General features: G+C 44.3%; 1 protein-coding gene across 6 annotated transcripts in view; it reads right to left on the bottom strand.

Annotated features, from left to right (window-relative positions):
* Positions 1 to 16,525, bottom strand: part of foxp2 (forkhead box P2) — a 67,068-nt gene extending 50,543 nt beyond the window's left edge. For 2 of the 6 annotated variants that reach the window (XM_061269146.1, XM_061269145.1), the window contains exons 1-3: positions 16,024 to 16,523; positions 9,443 to 9,503; positions 8,974 to 9,039 (exon numbers count right to left, since the gene is read on the bottom strand). The gene's annotated coding sequence lies outside the window, so the exon portion shown is untranslated. Of the gene's footprint in view, positions 1 to 8,973; positions 9,040 to 9,442; positions 9,504 to 9,637; positions 9,720 to 16,023 lie in introns of those variants that run through there. The other 4 variants (XM_061269147.1, XM_061269143.1, XM_061269149.1 and 1 more) reach the window with 4 other exon arrangements.
* Between the last annotated feature and the right edge of the window lie 1,552 nt (positions 16,526 to 18,077).

Genomic DNA, 18,077 nt, shown 5'->3' with positions numbered 1-18,077 from the left:
CTTGCGTAGCCCAACGATTTTATAACTTTAGCTGCCATTTGTTGTTATTGTTGACTGAATTACCAGAATGTCAGGGGCGGGGGGGGGTTGAGTGTCGACACAAGGGCTCTTTGTTTCAGGACAAAGCTGAAGTTTCCTTTTTGGATATTTAATATCCAGCAAATAGAGTTACAGTAGTCTAGTGTCTGGGTTTCATGTGGTGGTTGGGGGTGGGGGGCTTAGCTATGTGTTGCAACTGCTCACGGGAGGCGCTCCCAACAAAAGGCTGGGGAATCAATCAATCCGTACAGAAAATACCTCTTGTGCCAGATGTGTGGAGTTGAGAAGAGAAAAAAAATCTTTAAGGAGACTTTGCCGTGCTTTCCCCGAGTCCAAAACATACTTATTGACAGTGTCTTCAAATGTTTATTGGAGAAATGAAAATGTGATATCAGCAGGCGATTGTATTTTTTTTCATTTTACACATCTCGAGCGGTCGTAATTATCAACGCGAGGCTCGCTAAAGGGAGCTGAACTTTTCACACCTTCCAAAGCCGCAAAATTGGATGATTTTGTGGTTGCGCAGCTGCCGCGCCACGCTAATGCAAGGCGGTGTCATATGAAAAATATTCCTCTCCCCCCCCCCAAAACCACAGGGCCGGTCATTAATGAAACACAGGCGGCGCAGTGAGGTCATACAGAGTCTAGATTTCAGCAGCCACACTTAAAAAACGCTCATCCAGAATAAAGGAACATGAACACAAATCAGATTCCTGCTCCAAGGACGGGAGGGGAGGGGAAGGGGGGTGGGGGGGAGGGAATAAATAAATAGAGAAAAGGCACTGGGCCCTCTCACATTTTCCCCCCAGCCAGCGCTCTGCAAACAAGCGTCAACTGCAGCTCACAATGAGAGCAGACTAAACAATCTGCTGCGGGCCAAGGAAAATGCTAAGCAACTCGGCACACAGGATGTCTCAGCCTAATTGCCAAACGATCCAATCGCACAATGGAATCCGTCCATTTGGCGACATCTTCAAACTTGGAGCCCGTCCACGCTCTCACCTTTAAAACTGTCGGCTTTTTTTGCGGGGACCGGGGCGAGATGAAAAAGACAAAACGGAGAGGCTTTTTTTTTTTTTTTTTTTTTTTTTTAGTGGAGCTTACGGGAAAACTGGAAGGGGTGGGAAAGGGGGTAGCTTGTAAACGGCCCGACGACGATCCAAAAGAGCTCCCCTGAAGAGTGGCGTACACTCGGGCTGGGCGATTATGGAAAACAAAATATAATTATTTTTGGACTGATATTGAAATAATAGTGAGTAAAAAGCAGATTTCAAAAATGAGGTTATTTGAAGAAATAGGACTCCACCATGCTAATTTCTTGTTAGCATGTCAATGAGATTTTTCATTAATTAGCATTAGCGGTGCTAACTAGGCATGTCTTAGTATGATTAGTTTCGTTTATAAGATGGAGAAGCTAGCCAAAAAAAAAACCCCGATTATTTTCCGATTAATTGCCCAGCCTTAGCGGACAATGGAAATTTGAGATTGGGGGCCGAGAACAAAGACCGGACGGGACCCCACCATGCTAATTTCTTGTTAGCATGTCAATGAGATTTTTCATTAATTAGCATTAGCGATGCTAACTAGGCATGTCTTATTTGTCCTTCTTTTTGTTGCGTGATTAGTTTTGTTTATAAGATGTAGAAGCTAGCCAAAAAAAAAAAAACGATTAATTTCCGATTAATTACCCAGCCTTAGCGGACATTGGAAATTTGAGATTGGGGGCCGAGAACAAAGACCAGGCGGGACCCCCTGTGCTATGGGGCCTTGTGTTTTGCGGCCACGCTCGCCTGCGACTTCAAACGGGCAAAATAGCAGCACATTGACGAAACACAACACAACTACTGAGGGATTAAAGAAGGCAGGCCGGGGAGTCGTGATGAGGGGGGGGGGGGGGGAAATCGGGCGAACACGCACGCACAAGGTAGCAGGACTCGAGAGCAGATGGTAAAATTAACATTTCAACAGTTCCTTCCTTTCATGTATGTCTCGGCAGAACTTTTTTTTTTTTGTAAGATACAGCGGTGCAGAAGGCATCTGGAAAAAAGGGGAAGAGGGATATCGGTTTATTGCTCCTCGTGGTCCAACTCCATAAAAAATTAAGTAGGCCTGTTTTGCAGGATGCCCCTCTCTGGAGTTATCATTCGCATCATTATATGCCCAAAAAAAAAACTGCTAATAAATAAAAATTGATGGAGTTTCCTAACAAATCCTCCAAACGGTGGCTCGATGAAGACTGCAATGTCCACCAAGGCGCCATCCGTTAATTTGGACACAGTCCTGGCTAAATTACATGTGTTCCACCTCTGTGACATTTTAAATGCAATTAAAAGGCGGTTATGGAAGCGTGCGCGCCGACTGGCCTGTGATGAAGGCGAATCGGCGGCGTGATTAACATGCAAACGAGCTCACGCTGGCAGTGGAGATTGGGGTTTGAAAACCTCAATTACTTTTGTGTGATTATCTATTTACCAGTACACAGATTTCCATTTCTCATCTCCAGCCGAGGTTCTCCGCGCCAGAGCCTCAATTATGAGCGCCGCACCTTTTATTTATGATGCGCTTAATGCCGTAATACAAGTGCGGGTATTTGTCGCCGTGATGCATTGCGTCTTTACCGGCGGCACGGCCAGCCGACCGACACTTCCTCGTTTGTTTCGTGACGACTTATTAACGCATCCATCCGAGCCTAATTTACACTCACTTTAATCCTTTAGCCTCTCACGCGCTCTCTCCATTAGACAAGAGGAGTGAGCGCCATGGATGGAAGAAAACGCATTCTTAATAAAAATTATATACATATAATGTGTATAAATTATTATTATAAATATATATAAAGGATTTTTTTTAAGAATGTGTTTTTCCCCATCCATATATATTATTATATTTTATTTTTTATATTTTTTTGATATAAGTGAAATTTCCCAGGATTCCTGAAATATCTCACGAGATTGACGCGGAATTTCGTGAAGTTGACTTGCTTCTTTTGTTAATCAACAACCATTTGATCAACCAAAAACTTGGTTTCACAAATTTACCGCAGAAAAAAAAAACAATCGGACGTGACGCTCGAGAAACTAAGAAACAAAGCAAATCATTCTGACGCGAACTCGTCGTCGCCAGGCCCTACCTAGCGACGGCGGTGATGGCGAGGCTGACGAGCGAGATGGAATAAAAGACAGGAGCCGGGGAGAGAGCTCAGATAATGGCAGATAATGGACAATTAACTCTGGCTAGTAGCGCCGGCTGCGGTGAATAGCGGCTTGGTGGTGCTGCGAGTCCCCAATCACCACTCAACCATATTCACATTGGGGAATAGGGGGCAATATCAAGCTGCGGGCCTCCGAGGTGTACACGCTGCATTAGCAATCTCCACAATGCCTTCAAACAAAGCTCCGGAGCAACAAAGTGCTAACGCTAGCACTCTTGCCGCTGGCTGGCAAGTGGGTGGTGTCCTAACCTTGCCTATTGTTTCACGTCCTTTCCCCATCCGAATAAACCCGAGCGCCATAAATCTGTTCCAAAAAATGGAATACCGACAATCTTGAGATTGATAAACCCGACTCGGAATGGAAATGAGCGTCACAACGGAGGGGCGAGTCCAAAGTGTCGCTAGTGGCCACCCAGGCCGTATCCACCTTCAATCGATTGATCCGTGAAACACGGCGGCCCAGGGGAGCCGATTCGCTTAGGATCATACGTCCAATGATGAGATGAATCACGATAACGCCGCTCGCTAATTAAACGCGGTACAAAGCGTTTAACTGACTGTTTGTCAGGAGGGTTCACCGGGGGTCGCCGCGTTTGTTTTTCCATTTCTCGCTCGCCTACCAAAAACAAGAGCGCGTGACACAATGGTGAAAACACACTAATGATTGTGAACAGCTATGGCACCAATCCCGAATGCTGTCAAGACTTTGAAGGGAAAACAATTCAGTATGGGAGGCGGAGTAAAAAGCAGGAAGACAAACATCTTGACTTCTTTTAAATCTCTTTGGCACACATTTGTTGATATTATGAAATGGTATGAAGTATAAATACACGAAAAAGGGGCGGCTATTCTGTCTCTGCGAGAATGCGTCTGATCCACGCAAAGTGTGTTGAACATACACTCGGAGAGCCAATTTAGCGTCAACATCCAAAACACTAATCCCTACTTAGCGTTAATAACTTCCCAACAGTGACATGCCGCTGTGTTGTGGTACCTGCCGTAAGACAAGTACCGGAATTTCCCCTGAAGGTTTTTTTTTTTTGAAAGATCCGAAATCCGCGATGAGTCTACGTTCTTTGTCTGCAATTAGACTACGGCGTGATCAGGTAGCTCGCTAGCATTAGCCGTTCAGTTATCAGAAAAACGTAAAAATCTCTCAGTACCGGAATTTCCCCTGAGGGATTTTTTGAAAGATCCGAAATCCGCGATGAGTCTACGTTCTTTGTCTGCAATTAGACTACGGCGTGATCAGGTAGCTCGCTAGCATTAGCCGTTCAGTTATCAGAAAAACGTAAAAATCTCTCAGTACCGGAATTTCCCCTGAGGGATTTTTTGAAAGATCCGAAATCCGCGATGAGTCTACGTTCTTTGTCTGCAATTAGACTACGGCGTGATCAGGTAGCTCGCTAGCATTAGCCGTTCAGTTATCAGAAAAACGTAAAAATCTCCGGAATTTCCCCAGAAGGATTTTTTCTAAAGATCCGAAATCCGCAAGGAGTCTACGTTCTTTCATTCAATGTCTGCAGCGTGATTAGTTAGCTTGCTAGCATTAGCCGTTCAATCATCTGTCCGTTTTTTTGCCATTCGATGTGTTCTGAAACAGACAAGAGATGCAAATTAGGCTTGACACTCAAGTATTCCAGAATGATGGTTTCTTTTGTGGTCCTTTTGAATGAAATAATGGTAAACACCATCAAAGAAAAAAAAATAAAAAAAAGATATGATTCAAGCGAGCCGTCCATTGAAGAGACTTGGAACAAAGTATCACAAAAGGTCCGACGTCTACTACAATGAATATGTGCGAGATTATAAACCATGTCATCATTTCCATAATGTAAAACACCCGCTGACTATTCACTAAATAAATGGAGGAAAAACTATCATCGTCGCAAAAATATTGAACAAAAGGCAGAGGGGACTTTTGAATGACCTCTTTTGACAATAAATAAAAAGAAAAAAGGCCGTCCGAACACATTGGGAAGCAGCCGAGTGGGAACGAAGCACTTGAGTATTTATTAGCGGGTACAAAGCAAAACGTATTACCATGTCACCTGGACCGCTTAACCGTACGGGTCGAAGCGGAGCTTTATATAATGGCGGGTGAAAATATCACCGCGGGTTTCTTAGGATCTCGCCGCCGAGTCACACTAAAAAGGATCATTCCCGGAATTGTACCGATACGCTGAATGAGTCTTTGGGAACAAAAAAAAAAACGGTCAGGAATAAAAGCTCGGAAGCAATTTAGCAAAAGGCGAGTTGAAAGGGGACAAATTGAACGCCGAATGTACAAATGCGATTCCTCGGAGCTTTTATTTACTCCGTCTACGATATAATGCTTCGGTGAGCATTAGCGACTTAGCGCTACGGGTTTCAATCAACCGTTGAGAAACGTTCAGCCAGGTGGAGAGGACGAGACGAACCGACGTCGCTTTAAACGGAGGCGGTAACAAAGAGGTCAGGGTGCAAACAGATGGAGAGAATATTCCATAATAATACAAATAGAAGTGCTTTAGGGGGAAAACAAGGGCCAGATGGTGCTATTTTTGGAATTTGCTTGTGAATGTACCGTATTTTCCCGACTATAAGGCGCACCTGCAATGAATGGCCCATTTTAAAACTTTGTCTACCATAAGGCGCACCGTTAATGCATCATGTCAGATTTTTAATCCAAATCAAATCATTCTCCATTTGATCTTTTTTATTTCAACTTCAGACGCAACAAATGACTTTATAATCACAAAATAATGATCCATAGTCTTTTTGATTCATGATTCATAGTCTTCAGCGGGCCACTTATGATTGCTTCGGGCCAGTTTAAAGTTAGGAATTTGATCCATATATAAGGTGCAGCGGACTATAAGGCGCACTGTTGGCTTTTGAGAAAATCTGAGGTTTTTAGGTGCGCCTTATAGTCCGGAAAATACGGTACTTTATAGTTAATACACAGCAGGGATTCAACTGTGAAAATGTTTGCTACTTGCTTGCTGTATCTGTGACTGTGGCTGAATGCGTGTCAGGTTTGGGAGTAGGGGAGGGGGGGGGGGCATGGTGTCCCCCCCGAGTAGCGCAGAACGTGTTTTATTCGATAAATACAGGTGAGCAGCTCGACAGCGCAGTTGACTGACAAGCGAGAGCTCTCACTGACCTCCATGCTTTTGCGTTACATGACAGAAAGGATCTCGCTCGGACTGCCAAAAAAACATTTCGGAGTTGCCTTCACAGGTGAGCGGCGGGAGGGAACACCCATCGGGGGAGAAAGCCCGAGGGGAGGGGGGCGGGGGAATATATGCAGTGCTCCGACTGAATCTTTTCCACATGACGGGCCTCGGGCTGTTTTTGTCAACTGCACTCTTGAGTAGCAAGGAGTCAGGTAGTGTGACCACATGATTGCCCAAGAGGCACTACAGTGAGAGATGGAGAAATGGGAGGGAAGATGGGAGGGGGGGGGGGGGGGGAGGCCCATGCAGCAAGCATGATGAGGTGTAATCACAAACCCATTCAGAGTGCAGTGGAGTTTGTCAACATACACACATTCCACTGTCTGTCAGCTCCATGACCCGAATCTACACACACATGGATGACCATTCTGCTTCCAAGCAGTAGTTGCACAGTCTGAGCTTGCACAGCCAAATAATGTATCAAGATTTTTATTTTTTTTAAGTGACTCCAGATACCGCCGCACGGTGAACCGACTCATCAGCAGGTAAAAATAGTGTACATTTAAGATGAGGTCACGCCGACGTCCCGGCGGAACACTGAACTGTGAAGGGCTTACATAAAGGCTGAAAAACGAGGCGGCGTGACACTTTTGTGATAACACAGCAGTTCAATCTGTCAGGACAATCAGCATTTAGACCTTGGGAGAAGAATGTGAAACCGCGTGCGACCGATTCGTTGGACAGGATCGAAGCCACTCGTAATTCTTCCCACCTGAAATGGCGAGTTCAAACTAATGTCAGGCCGCTCTGATGTCATGCCTGTCTAAGGTTGAGTTTCATAATAATCTAGGGGCTAGGGGGCCGGCTTCCGCACCCCGAAAATTTCTCCAATTAAGTTGTGTGGAAAGAATAACACGTGAAAGATGAGCCCCTGCGAAATTATTGGACATGACCAACCCACGTCAGTCCTATACGGTAATAAACGAAAAATGGCGGTAGGAAATGTGCAATCAATTGCTAATACTCGCAACTTGATGGCTTACATATGGTTTGATGATACTATTTGGCGAAACATTTCAAAATAATGTGGGCCATTTAAAAAAAAAAAAAAAAAAACAGGATAGCCCTCAATCTTGAGATCAGCTCGGGATGGTTCATCAACTCCAATTTGCTCTGACTTTATGATGGAACTTTCCAGAAGTTCTTTTGCTGAAAAGTGTGAACAGCCGACCGGAGAGAAGAGGCGGTCGGAGGCGAGGGAAGACGAGAGAGCGAAACCTTTGATGAGTAAGAGTTTTTTGTTAAGCGAAGGAGCTTAGCTTTAAAATATTCCATGTGGCGGTGAATGGGGGATTGACCAGTGGTCCTGATCTGAGCCACACACTGGGGGCACTGGGGTTAATGGTGGATAAAGATAAAAAAAAGAAAAAAGGGGGGGATGGGGAGCTTGGCCTGATCTCCATCCTCCCCCTCCAGCGCCAATCCCAAATCAACCAGACAATGGCGGCCGCCGATGGGGAATGACGGGAGTCGCTTTTTTTGATTTCTCCCTCTACCCAGTCGATGGGTCTGAGTGGCCAGGGTAAAGATCCGCCGAGGTTGGCCTGCTGAGAGGTCCGCCACTTAGCGGTGGGGGAACCGTTTGAGGATTGGAAATGAAATGACAAGAGCTCTCTGATCTATAACAAGAAATCAATTTCAAACTGGAAATGTGAGCTGCTCACTCTGAACCGCACACTTGCTTTAAAGTAGCCAAGTTAGACTTAATTGCTGGAGATTTTCTTATTTCGCTCTAAGTACGGCAATTGGGGATTTTTCTTTTTTTTTTCCCGGAATGATTAGAAAGAAGTTTGCCGGCCCGCTGGCCGAAAAAGTGAGAGTTCAGCTTTGAAGATATAACCGAGTACTTGGCAAATTAAGAACTGGTTTCAAATCTGTTTAAGGCTGATGTGAATCTGGTCTGTCCAGATATGACTCTGACAAGTCCGGTAACCAAAATTAAAGTGAGAGTTCAGTTTTGAAGATACAAACGAGTACTTGGCAAATTAAGAACTGGTTTCAAATCTGTTTAAGGCTGATGTGAATCTGGTCTGTCCAGATATGACTGACAAGCCCGGTATCCAAAATTAAAGTGAGAGTTCAGCTTTCAAGATATATCCGAGTACTTGGCAGATTAAGAACTGGTTTCAAATCGGTTTAAGGCTGATGTGAATCTGGTCTGTCCGGATATGACTCTGACAAGTCCGGTAACCAAAATTAAAGTGAGAGTTCAGTTTTGAAGATACAAACGAGTACTTGGCAAATTAAGAACTGGTTTCAAATCTGTTTAAGGCTGATGTGAATCTGGTCTGTCCAGATACGACTGCACTTTCTATCCAGAAATCTTTATATCCTTTACTACATTCTCTCAAATAAACTTTTTCCAGCTATAACTCGCCACTTTTGTGGTTTCAGCAGCTTGGACCGGGCCAAAGCGGTCACATGACTGATGTGCCTCATTATATCGTACACGCTAAAACACAACACACGTCGGTCGGCATGCCGTGACAATAAAATTCCACTTACCACTTTGGATTTCACGGTGCGTCTTTTCAGGTTGTTTCTATAGGCGCAGAGTCGGCATATTTCAGCCTAAAAAAAAAAAAAACACAAGCGGGAGGGGGAAAAAATAGATGTTTGGATTCAAAGCAAGACTGAATCGTGTGATTTACCGGAATATCACTTAAAGCTCGTATAATCCCGTTCCGCTACAAATCTCAATGCGGACGTCAGGAAAATAAATAAAAAGACGGCAAAGCGCGCCGGCATTTGTCGGCGTATCGTAACTTGCGAGCGAGAGTAGATTGAAAAGCTTTGGGGTGTGAAACAGGCGCAACTGGAGGGGCAATTCTATCAAGGTGGACAAGATTTGTTACATTTGAGGAAGGGTAATAATAGGCTCCTCTTGACCTCGACGAGCCACTACAATCACTCTAGCGGTCTGACATCCGAGTGGACATTACAAAGTTCATTTTTGACAGGAAAGCGGACTTACTTGCAAGGGGAGAGAACTTGTCCCGTCACAAAGGTGGAGCGAGTCCCGCCGTGGCAGCAATCTGCGACAGCAAGTATATCGTTAGTTATTGAACCGCATCTTTAGCGCGGCTGCCGGCGTGTGCGGGCTCGATCGGGGGTCTTGCGTAACTAGTTTTCTTTTCGGAAGGCAATAAACAGAAAAAAAGAAGTGCACCTGGGTTTTGCTGTGAAACAGGAGAATGCATGTGGGAGACACTCTCTGAAGTTAAAAGCTACAATGCCTGAAGGGACGTCATGTCAACACCAAATAAATCACGCTGCTAGACTGACAGACAATTCATCCCTCGTTCATTTTTATTCTGTTGAGTCCGGTGTGAAAGTCGAGGCCCGGGGGACAGATACGGCCCGCCACATCAATTCATGTGGCCCGCGGCGACAAATTGTGTTATTGCTAAAACCTACAAATTGTCTTCACTTTGGGAAATAACTTTTGCTAAATTGCAGGCAATTTTTATTGCCGTTCGTCTATTTCAAATATTTGTACAGTTTTTACTCATCTCTGATTTCAAAACTAGTTATTCAACAGCCTGTTTTGTAGCCTGTACTGTATATAGAAGACGTCGATGGGATCCAAAATCGTACGAATACCGTAATTTTCAGACTATAAGTCGCACCAGCCATAAAATGCCCAAAAAAAACACATGTATATAAGTCGCTCCTGAGTATAAGTCGCCCCTCCACCCAAACTATGTGACTTATAGTCCAAAAATTACGGTAAATAGAATTTATATGATGGAAGCATGCCAGAGGTGGCACGAGGGTCAGAGGATAGCCCGGATGTTCCTCTCTGAGATTCTTTCTTAATCTCCCAGAATTCCAACGACCCCTACAGGCAACCGGCAACTGCTGAATCCTGAGGAATGTGCTCTGTGAACTGTACCCACCAAAAAAAAAAGGGGGAAAAAAAAGAAAAAAAAAGAAAAAGCCTGGAGCTCAAAGAGCACAGCTGAAAACAAAACATGCCAACTGCTATAATTTCTCACTGTTTTGAGTTTGCGGAAAATGCTGCACAGATTGCTCGTGCGTGCATGCGGGAAGAAAAATAAAAGGCTTGAAGTTGGGGGGGAAAAAAAAAAAAAATCAAATCCCTTATGAATGTTTTGTGTCCCGCAGTAAAGTTTTGACAAGTAATCAATTTGTAGACTCCGATGGTAAAAACTGGCACGTGCTACTAACTTGATTTGCCGCTAAGTCGACTTTCATGCGGCTACACCGCGTATCGTATTTTATTTCGTCCGAAAAAAGTCTTCGTGACCTCCAAAAACCGTACATATCTGGATCCCAGAAATATTACGACATAAAGTATTGCCAGATTACAGTACACAATAAGTTGATCTGAAAAGTCAATACAATATTGGGAGGAAATATTTCCGCAGGGACCAAACGCGCCTTATCAGCACTGGCGGAGCGATTCCGGGGGCCGCTCGAGGAGAGATGAGTCCTGGAACTGATTCTATTCATGGTCAGACGTGTAATTACCCTCAGCTCACAGTCTAGACGCGGGCCGCTTTCATCGTATTTAAGACCCCCGTGTGCAACGTGCCCACGCCGGCTCACCGCGCGTTAAATCTGCGGCCAGATAAATTAGTAAAGAATGCAATAAAATGGACACAATGAGGGGGAACTTTATCCTCGGCCGCTTTTAAATGAGATTTCTTTGAAATGCAGATCAGCTGCTCCAGATTAGCCAATTTTAGCCGCTGTCAACATCATAACAAAATACAAATGCGATTGTTCGCCGGGGCGCCTTATCTCCTTGCTTCCATCTGCTGGTTGGTTATTTACTCCCCCCCTCCCCTCCCTGATTTACTATGCAGATCTAAATAAGTCGCATCAAAAGGAGGGCTTACTGCACAATGGCTTCTTAAGCTTCTACATCAAGGTATTTGAGGAACCGGTAGTCACATGAAAAGGCTGCCCATCAAAGGCCCATCTCTAATGAACTCTCCCCGTATCAGAGGGGGCTTGTGGGGCTTTAAGGCAAAAGGGGGGGTACAAATCACCGGAGGGGAGGGCGGGGAATGGCGGCGGTCGGTTATCAAGCCAGATTAGTTCGGCCGACTCTTGTCGCGTCGCTAATAACGAGCTAATGGCTACATGCTAGCTTTGAAATCCAAATCGTTCACCTGCACAATGGATTCAACGAATCATAGCAAAGAGATTTTTCCTTGTTCCTAATATTGTGGCCAGTGTCAATCTTCGAGTCGCTATCGGTGTTTCTCCGCAGGTTTGCGAGCGCCTTTAATTTCATGGTGCGTTCAGTACGCAAGGCGGATTACAAGGTGACAATCTCCAGACGTGATTGCGATTCGCTCCGCCCAACCCAACCTCCTCCTCTTCATCATCATCATCATCGACACCAATCCAGGCCCCCGCCAACCAGCGAACAATTAGCCCCGGAGCAAAAGCAAGGGCCCCGGTGCCGGCACATGTGGTTAAGAGGCGAGCGCTGCAGGAGAGCGCCAGATGATGAAGGGATGAGGATGGGCGGAGCAGCAGGAGGACGAGGAGGAGGGAGCGAGTCGTGTGCCAGACACGTGTGCCAATTTTTTTGGCTACTTCCTGCAACTCCAAGAGGGAAGATGCTAATCACGTAAGAGTGTTCATAATTAGCCACATTTTAGGAAGCAAGCCAGATTGAACCACGAGGGCATCTCCTGGCTGAGTCACCCCTCGACATCCCCTCCTTTTCCTTCCACTTCTCCTCACCCCCGCCTCGGGCGTCTCGCATGCCAACTGGGCTCGGTGCCAGTCGCGTTCGCAACCACGAGGGACCCGTGTCGTGGCGCCTTGTTTAATGAAATGACAAAACAACAGATTTGCATATGCAGAAACAGGTGTTGTAACAGGTTTGACTTGGCGGCAAAGAAAAAAAACCGAAAAGTTCTTTTTCAACAGCTGCTTGGAGGTATTTCGGCACGGGTGGGCGCTCAAGACCATCTGCCCCGCTGTTCACCAGAAGTGACGATCGAAATAAAATCACGGAAATAAAAAACATTATTTTACAGCCACCCCTCCATTTGCCAAAAAAGCGTGTCCGAAAAGCCCAAAGCTGTGATCCCGCCGCTAGCCTGTAATTAGCCTCCCCACCGATACGCCGCCTTCCCAACCACGACGGTGCGTCATCTTAAACTTTAAACGCTCCTCGCGTGGATGAAGCCAGCAAAGCCGCTGTGGTGGAAACACGGCCATTGTTTAGAGTAGGATTAGGCCTCGTCGTCCAAGATCCCTTCAAATGGTGAAAGATCAAATCCCTCCACTACGGCGCCTGTTGGAGAGAGCCAACGCCAAAACGTTTGTGACAATGTCAAACGTCACCCCCCCCCCCCACTTCCCGTCGACAAAAATCTTGGCCGAAAGGGACTCCGAACATCCTTTTTGTCCTTTCACCAAAGACACCCATCCATCGTAGGGCAGCAGACAAATAGCCGCATCATCACCGACCAACCCCCCCCCTCCCATTTTTTTTATTTGGCCCGGGTGAGACAGAAGGAACAAACCTGAGACAGTCGTGACCCTGCGCGAGCGTTCTAGCTTGGTCTGGAGCGACGCCGGCAGAAGGCGGCACCATATGCCCTCAGCCCCGAGCTGGATGCTCTTTCTGCGGCCTAATGTGCCTGTCAAAAAGTGTTACTGTCACAAAGCAGCCCCCCCCGTGCACCCTCGACCACTCTCGTTTTATTTGCTCCTCTCGCAACATACTTTTCGGTCCCGAGTGGAAAGGTACCAGTAAACGCCGTTTGTTTACAAGCCACCCCAAATTGGATGGGCTCGGATAACGAAGCGTTTGACAGTCGACCGTCTCGAATAACCGAGCTGCCATCAAAACGGATGAGGTAAAAAAAAAAAAGGACTAGCGCGATAGCGTTAGCCTCGAGTGCAAGCGCTCGTCCGTCACATGTGGTTAGGAGCTCTGAGATGACCTTGCCTTTTGCCACGAGTGACCTCTTATCTTTAATTCGGAACAAACACCTCAAAACCAACACTAAGCCCCGCCCCCCCCACCACCGGCAACCCCCCCCTGATGAGAAAGCCACGCATCAGACCGTGACCGCGGCACGTAAACAAGTGATGGAAGATAACAGTCGTTTTTATCAGGGCGACAAAAAAATGATGGTCACCTGGAATTTCTCATTAATATTCAAATTATATACCAGCTTTGTTCTGATTGGCTGGCTGCTCTCGTTGATTTAAATATCCAATATCGCTTTCCTCCGATTGGTCGTTGCTAGCTTTTTGCGGCTACCATTTTGTAGCCAGTTTTTTTTTTTTTTTTCTTCTGGCAAAAGAACACCAAAATTACAAGTCCAAACATTACGAGAAAAAATATTTTATAGATGAGTGTTCCGCTCACATCCCGAAATATTCTCTTTCTCCAAGTCACATGTTTGCCAATAGCGACACGTTAGCGTGCGTTCAAACAATCGGCGTGACAACATCAAAAAAACATAACGCCCCGACGAGTCCAAGAGCTAATCCTTCTCGTACCCTGACCCGAGTCTCGCTCCTCCCCTAACGACTTTGGCTTAGGTGACCCAGAGCAGAAGTTAAAAAAAAAAAAAAAGTCTGAGCTATCCCAAGACCCTTAGCAACTGGGCACACAAAACATCATTACAGTGATGTGGGCAATTACGGTGCAAAAGCGGAGCCTCTTAAGCGCCTAATACACTCTTTTATCTGGAGGAGTAAATCTTTCCGAGGCTGACAGCTTGGAGCGTATGATCCCGGTAAACAAATACTTTGCTGCGCTACAAAAGTGCCATTAAAGGCCAAAACTGTCAACACAAATTCCATTCTGACTTTGGATTGGGGGGGCGGCGGATTCAACGTGATCACTTCTGGTTGCCTTAACATGCAGGGAGGTTGTCATGGAAACATTGCTGGGAAGTTAAAAGGGATCAAACCTGGAAGATTTTTTTGCAGGGTTGAATTTTCTTTTAATCTACATATGATGGATGTGAATGGACTCCAGAACATATAAACAAAAAATGTTACAAATAAAGACCTAATTTTCTGGTATGGACATTTTAATAATTTTTGTAATTTAAGAAGAAAAAAAAATCAATCTGGCCTCCTTCCATTGTCCGTTTCAGCGTGTAAAGTTCCCAGGAATGACAAATAAATTTCCACATTTAAAGATTAAAACGCGCGCACGCAAATCTTGATTTTGATGAATGATTGAAATTTATGACAGGTTACACACATTAATCCAGTGGAGGACATTCATTTTCCTATTAGCATAATGTAGAGCAGGAGCGCTCCATGATGAATGCAGCAATCAAAAAATGGATGCCGGGCCGGGAGAGTGGCTTTAATAAGTGCTCCTAACAACGGTCAACAGACTGATGGCAAGTCGGTTTTTTTTCTTCTCCATATATACATATGTGAAAGAAAAAAATATATATATATATAATGAAGTGACCTTTCTTATGGCACATAATAATACACAAGGTCCGTTTTGAACCTGCTTTACCAAATGATTACAGGGCCACTCCAACAAAGAGGCTGATTGTGCACCGTGGAGCGACATATTTCACGAGGGCCGTTTATTGCCGCCTGCGCCTTTGAAGCGCCGGAGCTGCTGAGTGAGGCGGCAACGCGGCGCTGCACACCTGCATAACTCGGGAGGCAACACCTGTGCACCCTGCGGCTCCCCACGAGGAGGGTCGCCGCGGTTAATCTCCAGGCGGCCGGCCGGCTCGTCAAAGAGAAATGTTGTTAGAGAGTATCGATACGCGGTATCGGCACAGCGGGATCGTGCTTGTGTGTTGGATTTAAATGGATTCTATCAATACACTCAGTTATTGCAGATCTTAATTTGTGCAAGACAAGGTTGCAAATTTTCCCTTTCACTGTCCATCATTGGAAAAAAAATTACAATATTATCTTAGAGTCTGTTACTCATATTAACAGGATCTTTGCTATTATTTATGACATATTTAATCCACAATATGAAAATAGTGTGATTTTTTTGGGGACTGAGAATGCTTACAAACGATTCCGCATAAATGAGCACACCTCAAAAGATTTCTTGTAAAACTTTTGAGTCCCCTGTCATAATCAATATTTTCTACAAAAGCGGTTCAAATAAATATTCGCTCAAAATGAGCCAGTGATTGCAAATGGAACTTGTCAACGCACACGTAAAAATGTCACTTTGCTGCAAAAAAATAAATTGTACACACCACAATGGCAACTGTAATTTACAAGGGTGATTAAAACTGTGACAATTGTGAGGAAAAATGCTTTAAATTGACGCAGCAAAAATATAAAACGCACTCTAATAATTCGGTTTAAACGATCCTAATTGGATTTCTGTGGCGAACTAAATAAAATAGTCTGCATTTTGAAAACTACAATTCAATGCACTTTACAAATGATCTCGAGTTTGTTGACGTCATTTAATGCACACGGAGTATTTAAAACCATGACAAAGACACACGCAACCAAAAATGTTGCAAATAAATACAACCGCGCGTCAAAAGTGCGAGTTCAGCATCCACGCAGCGAATTGCGCACAAAAAAAGTATAGCAACTTACCTTTGGAAAGTCTCAGGTGATTTTTCACGGTGAAGTTGCTCAAACAAAAAAAAAAAGAGGACAAGTTGGTGAAGAGGAAGTCCTGGGTTTTTTGGGGTTTTTTTTTTTTGGTGGTCAAGTCTTCACATGTGACAGTTGGGACTGCCCATGACGCAAAGTGACAACAAGCTGCAGAAGAGTAAATAAGCACAAATATTCCTCCCTCCGCTGGGCACCAGTGTCTCCCACCAACGACGCTGTTTTTAGGCTTACGAGTGCAACCCAGAGGAGTAAGCCAGCAGTCCCGTTTGAATGACGCGCAATGCGGGAAGAGGAGAAAAAAAAAAAAAAAAAGGCTGCTTGTGTGCGTGTGTGTTTTCTTCGTTTCCATTCAAACACACACACACACATCAAGATGTATCCACGCCACGCACTTTGGGACTAGAACACACATACACACCCAACCACCTCCTCATCATCATCATCATCATCGTCATCTTCATCCCTGAGAGCGGAGGGTGAGCCTTGTTATTTTTGGGTGTACTGCGACCCCGTGTGACGTCACGGGCCACCTGCTCCGCAAACAAATTAAGTTAATTCAAATAAACTTTTTTTTTTTAACTCAAATTGTGATTTTAAATGATGCTTCCTCACAACCTAAACTCAACCCATAACCAAGATGTTTCCACCCCAATATTTTCACTCAGAAATAATTATAATCAACCAGCGAAGTGTCAACACGTGATTTAACACAAATAAAAAAGAGCAACACATTTTCTGCTAAATAATATCCAAGTTAACATTTAGAATTAGCTATTGCAATTAAATTATACGGAATATTGCTGCAAAATGAGTGCAATAACAAGGTGCAAAAAGATGTGGCAAGATTGTCTCACATGCTCACAAGCCTTGTGGAATAATTTACAATAAACACAATTTCTGCAAAGACATGGAAATGACTAAAATAATCATTTTATCCCCCCCAAAAAGGAAAATATATTTTTTAAAGGCAAATACTAAAATAAATGCGTGTTTTTTATGCATAACTGGGTGTGATGAACTTAATTATTGCAATGTTAGGCCTTATTCAAAATCAGTTATCAGAACCACAATAAAAGCAAAAACCAACCTTCATTCTGAAGAACAAGCACAGTGGTCCTGAATAAACATGTGTGAAAATGTACCCAAAAAAACTTCCATTCCGCTTTTAATGCCGTAAATATGTCGTATGTTTTGGTATTTGTTTGCTTGTGTTAAAAATGATGCGAATATTTCAATTAAAACTATGCTGGCCCGAATTGCAATTAAACATGTGGGGGTTTGCTGACACCAAGCGGTCATATGTTGAATGACAGTCAGCAATGGCCCAAAAGAAAAAAAAATATATTTTTTGTCATACGGCATTTTACCCATCTCAGTTGCAGACACAGCAAATATACTCAGTTAATGGTCCATTCAAAATATTATATCATACTGGATATTTTTTAAGTTTCCATTTTTATTGATTTCCTATCAATCAGATCAATTCTTTCATATAACAGCCATTGCTTTGTGGATTAATGGCAAGTTTTATTTGATTTGACGACTTAAAGAATGACCAACCTTTGACTCCCTGAAAAATTCTCTTTGCATGCGCCTTACTAAATCTTATCATGATCAAATAGCGCCCTCTATTGATCAGGCATTGAAATTACAATTATTATTTGATAAAAAATGAACACTATAGCCTTAAAAAAAAACACATATTCTGTACATCCACACTGACCATTTCCACCCACGTAGTGAACATGAGTTGCTATGTTCCTCTACACAGGAGAAAAGGAATGACGCCTAATAATAGCCGGAGCCTAAATAGGTCATTAAAAGTCATTAGAGGGAAATATTTGGCTGGGGGAACAAAGTGGTCTTTGTGGACAGAGGCCACCTGTGAGGGATTGTGCGACTCGCATTGAAGTCTACTGACAAGAGTTACTGTAACCGTAAGGGGCTGGTGGTCGCACAGCATATCGAGGATTAGTTGAATTAAACTTCACATGGTTGAACGCATTCAGGGGGCTTAATCTGGCCAAACAAAG

The sequence above is a fragment of the Syngnathus typhle genome, linkage group LG21 (genome assembly GCF_033458585.1).
Source record: "Syngnathus typhle isolate RoL2023-S1 ecotype Sweden linkage group LG21, RoL_Styp_1.0, whole genome shotgun sequence".
NCBI lineage: Eukaryota > Metazoa > Chordata > Actinopteri > Syngnathiformes > Syngnathidae > Syngnathus > Syngnathus typhle.
This window is presented reverse-complemented; position numbering and strand designations above follow the sequence as displayed.